Source organism: Silurus meridionalis, chromosome 19 (assembly GCF_014805685.1).
Source record: "Silurus meridionalis isolate SWU-2019-XX chromosome 19, ASM1480568v1, whole genome shotgun sequence".
Taxonomy (NCBI): domain Eukaryota; kingdom Metazoa; phylum Chordata; class Actinopteri; order Siluriformes; family Siluridae; genus Silurus; species Silurus meridionalis.
This window is the reverse complement of record NC_060902.1, coordinates 18,491,773-18,496,772: the sequence shown is the minus strand read 5'-3', so window position 1 is coordinate 18,496,772 and position 5,000 is coordinate 18,491,773.

Genomic DNA, 5,000 nt, shown 5'->3' with positions numbered 1-5,000 from the left:
TCCTTTCACCAACGCTTTAACCAGACTGTGTTATAACTGCCACCTAGTGAAAATTAATGTAATTACACTACGAGTGTTATAATTCTCCACCTACAGGCCATTAATATAATAACCCACAACGTGTTATAACTGCCACCTAGTGGAAATTGATGTAATTACACTAAGAGTGTTATAATTCCCCACCTACAGGCCATTAATATAATTACCCACAACGTGTTATAACTGCCACCTAGTGGAAATTGATGTAATTACACTAAGAGTGTTATAATTCCCCACCTACAGGCCATTGATATAATTACCCACAACGTGTTATAACTGCCACCTAGTGGAAATTGATGTAATTACACTAAGAGTGTTATAATTCTCCACCTACAGGCCATTAATATAATTACCCACAACGTGTTATAACTGCCACCTAGTGGAAATTGATGTAATTACACTAAGAGTGTTATAATTCCCCACCTACAGGCCATTAATATAATTACCCACAACGTGTTATAACTGCCACCTAGTGGAAATTAATGTAATTACACTAAGAGTGTTATAATTCCCCACCTACAGGCCATTAATATAATTACCCACAACGTGTTGGATTTCTTGCAAAAGCCTGTACTTTTCTCAAAATCCATAGTTCTTTCAAAAGTAAGTAAGGTAATCCCCTGTTTATAGTGGTGGTCGTAAATGAAAAAAACACGATAAATGAACCCCAAAAATGCTTTTTAAAAATTGTTTACGACGTAAATCATCCTCCCACACACTTTAAACACACACAGAAAACATTTAAAAGAATACAGAAAGATTAATTTTGTATAAATTCATAGAAATACAGTTCACTGTATCACATTTATAGTGAGTACATGGACTGTACAGTATTAAATTTTACTTCATTTTATAATGAATGATTATATTTGTATTAATACATTTCATTATTTCAAAATAAACCTCCATAAAAACTATTCCCTATAAGTGTTTTGGTCTCTGGTTGCTCTCCGTGAGAAACCCGGAAAATCTGACAAACTAATCAGTTATGTGGCAAACGAGATTTGGCGATAAACCGGGGCCCAAGATTGTTCCAATGAACATCTCATTCTATATTCTATATATAAAACCTATAAATCACTCATCTCCCAGGGAGTTCATTAATCATTCAGTAATTACATATTTTTGCCACTATTTAAATATTCCAAAGAAGTTAGCGTCAACAGTGTTGGTATGTAATGAGCAGAGTTTAGTTACACTGGCAAAACACACATACGTGGGCACGCACACACACACACACACACACACACACACACACACACACACACACACACACACACACACACCTTTCACTAGAGGACCTTTTGCATGTTTGAGCACAAGACTGTTATTTTGCATACATTTGTTATTCAAATAACTCTAGCACACACACACACACACACACACACACACACACACATACACACACACACACACACACACACACACACACACACACACTGCGTGGAATTATATAAAGATCTTTTTTGTCTTGTGGTCCCCCAGTGTCTGTATTTTTATTTGTAATGTTTGCAATAATAAATGTGCACAAAACTGTTTTAGTGAATAAAGTAATTAATTTAAAATATAATTGTTCAGTAAATGTATGTGTGTTTTGTTGTTACTGGTATGAGGAAACACGTCTGGCTGGAAATGCTTACATAACACACTTATCTAACTCTGGGGGGGGTGTAGAGTTGTACAGAATAAAACTACCATAACAATTCGAGACTGTTCATTTCTTTGTAAGGGGGTAAACTCACAAAATCGACAGGGGATCAAATAATTATTTCCCCACTGTTCATGATAATCCACCAAAGTCATCAAACTAAATCAACAATGTTTTCATCTGAAAATCAAAACCATCAAAATCATCAGAATGAATCGGTGGAGAAATGATTCCTCCTGCAATCACACAAACACAGACTTTTATAAATGGTGACGATAAACTCTGATTTCTGTTCTTCTCTGTACTCCACCATCACTACCCTCTGTATGTGGAGGACACGATTTTCCGCAAAATACACGTGTCTGATGTTTTCGTTCATCCCAACGGCTTTCTAAATAAAGAGGAACTTCAGAACAGCAACTCTTTTCTGTTCAGAGCAATCCAAACTGACAAGAACTCATCTGTAACATTTTAATACATGTAAAACCTATAATGTTCAGCAATTCCTATAATGCTGTGTTTCATCATCATCATTATCATCATCATCATAATCATCACGAGCAGCAGCATCTCACACATGATTGACCCTGTAGATACTGTATAAAGAAATTAATGGTGTGAGAACATTAGGTTTGTGGACAGTTTTTCATAATTACACACACACACACACACACACACACACACACACACACACACACAGATGCAGTTCCCAGTCAGACCAGCAGAATGAGACAATAATAATTCGAGATATGTTTGTGATTTTAAAACTCATTGTTTTTATCATGCTTATATGCTAAACAAGTTGCGAATGTTTGAGAGTGTGTATCCTGGAATGCGGGTTTGGGTTTCAGGTTTGCTCTTTTGTTTCAGGTTTGGGTTAGCTCTGGAGACAGTATTGTCCTGAGGCAGTAAGCGTAGTGAGACACAGGACAGGACAGGACAATACAGGACAGGACAGTAAGCAGGAGGTGACAGGGATTTACACACCATTTCATAACGCTCACTTGCACAGTGCGTTTTTTTTTTTCTTTGCCTCAAACCTGAACTGCGACTCTACACCTACACCAGGCCCCGCCCACTGTTTACAGCCCCTCCCCCAAGCACCACGTCATGTATTTGCATAAACACGCTGGGGTTTTCCCTGCTTTTCCCCTTCACCTAAACTTCACTCTTCTCAGGAAGCTGTACTGAATTCTTCTCTGACACACCCCTCCCCTACACACACACACACACACACACACACACACAACTCAAAGTTCCAGTTTTTAACAATAGGTTACACATTACCACCACACACACACACACACACACACACACACACACACACACACACAGAGATCACTTGTGATAATTAAAAAGTAAATAGAGAAATGATCAGAGGTTATGATTGTGAGGACCCCCCCTCCTGGGTGTAATTACTAGTAACTGTGTACTGTGCTGTTGTGTACTGAGAGGTCATGAACATGTCACTCACTTCTGTTCTACTGAACACACTGAACACACTATCACATCTAATACACATCTCTTAGAATCAGCAAGACATGTTAGTGTACCGTAATCATTTAAACTCAGCAGGGGTGAGAGAGAGAGAGAGAGAGAGAGAGAGAGTGTGTGTGTGTGTGTGTGTGTGTGTGTGTGTGTCTTTGTGCACTGCCTGAGAATTTTCCATGAAGATAAACTGATACTGCAGAACAACAGGACTCGTTGTTTGTCAGTTCAGTGTAAAGATTAACACACACACACACACACACACACACACACACACACACACACACACTGCAATCTCACTTTCACACCATTCACACAGCTGTGTGCTTCATTCCTGACTCTGTGTATGTCCCACATAGACACGCTCAGACACGTGAACACACACGGAATCATCTCCACCTCACAGTCTGAAACTCAGGGATGAAAGGAAAATTCTCTGATCTGAATTCTCCAGAACTGAAATCATAATTTCCTTCCACGTGTAGTGGATGAGCTCAGCCATGTTCACTGTGTCAGGCTGATTTCTTTAGTTTAGCACTGGAGCTATCAGGTTAATGTAGCAAATAAGCAATGCATGTGTAGAGCCTCCAGAGTAACATTACACTAAACCTGCACTCTAATCATCACAGCCAATCAGTGAGTTAGGAGCGAAATGAAACTAAAATGGTTGTTGCTGTAGGTGCACACATTTAGATGCAGAGACACAAAGATGATTTCAAATTGGTTCAGAGATTCATGCTCAGGTCTCTGCTGACAGGCATCATCATCCATTTTCCTTTTATGGTCACAGCTTCCTGTCCTCATTACCCCCAATGGTTTCTGTTCATTAGCTGCAGCTCTCTTGTTTCTCCACCTTTCCATATTTGGTCACAGATTCCTGTACTGATTCTGGCTCTGTTTGCTGATTGGTTCCGTCTATATTGAAGACCTTTTTCTGGAACAGTGTTAGTATCAGTGCTGTGGTATAACACACAATCCCAGAATTGAGCAATGTGATGTTACACAAGCATCACAGCACACACACACACACACACACACACACACACACACACACACAATCACACCTAAGATTTTGAAAAAACCAACAACAGTGCTTGACAGTTCGTATTCAAAACACAGCACAGTTCTGACTGACATTCTGTCCAAACACACACAGGAGATACACTTTCCTCTATCTATCTATGTGTTTTCTATTCCCTACACCCGACTCTCTCTCTCTTACACCCTTTCCCCAAGCCCCTACTACCTATTGTTTACATCCTAATATTTATACCCTAGAGCAGGGGTCACCAACATGGTGCCTGCAGGACTAAATAGAGCTGTTGTTGATTTGCCAGGCCAAAATGTGTGCTGCTATTTCAGAGCAGGGTGTGTTAACTCATATTTCCTCTATAGGCCCATACAACACACAGCATCTCCTCACCTTCTTAGAGACCCTCTATAGGGCTCTCATCCCTGATGATGAGAGAGGTCCATGTCGAGATGATTTACCAGTGTATATGATATGTGAGTTTCCATCACTCAAACATCATCAGGCAATGATTTGTGACCCATAACAGGATGCTGATGCATTTTCTCCCACCTTATTCCCCATTCCTTATCCCTTTAAGGAGTTCTATTCAGCATGGAGGTGGAAGGTCTATGATTGCCAGACACATACTCAGATGACCCTGCTGGCCCCATTATGTTTTTTTGTGCTTCTGTGTCTCTTTATTTTCTATCCCAATGACATTATATTGTCATTTTTTTGTCAGTACACCAGTAAAGAAACCAAAAAAAGTGTAAATCCTGTCCGGTCTCTTACAAAAAAATCCAATGTTTCTTG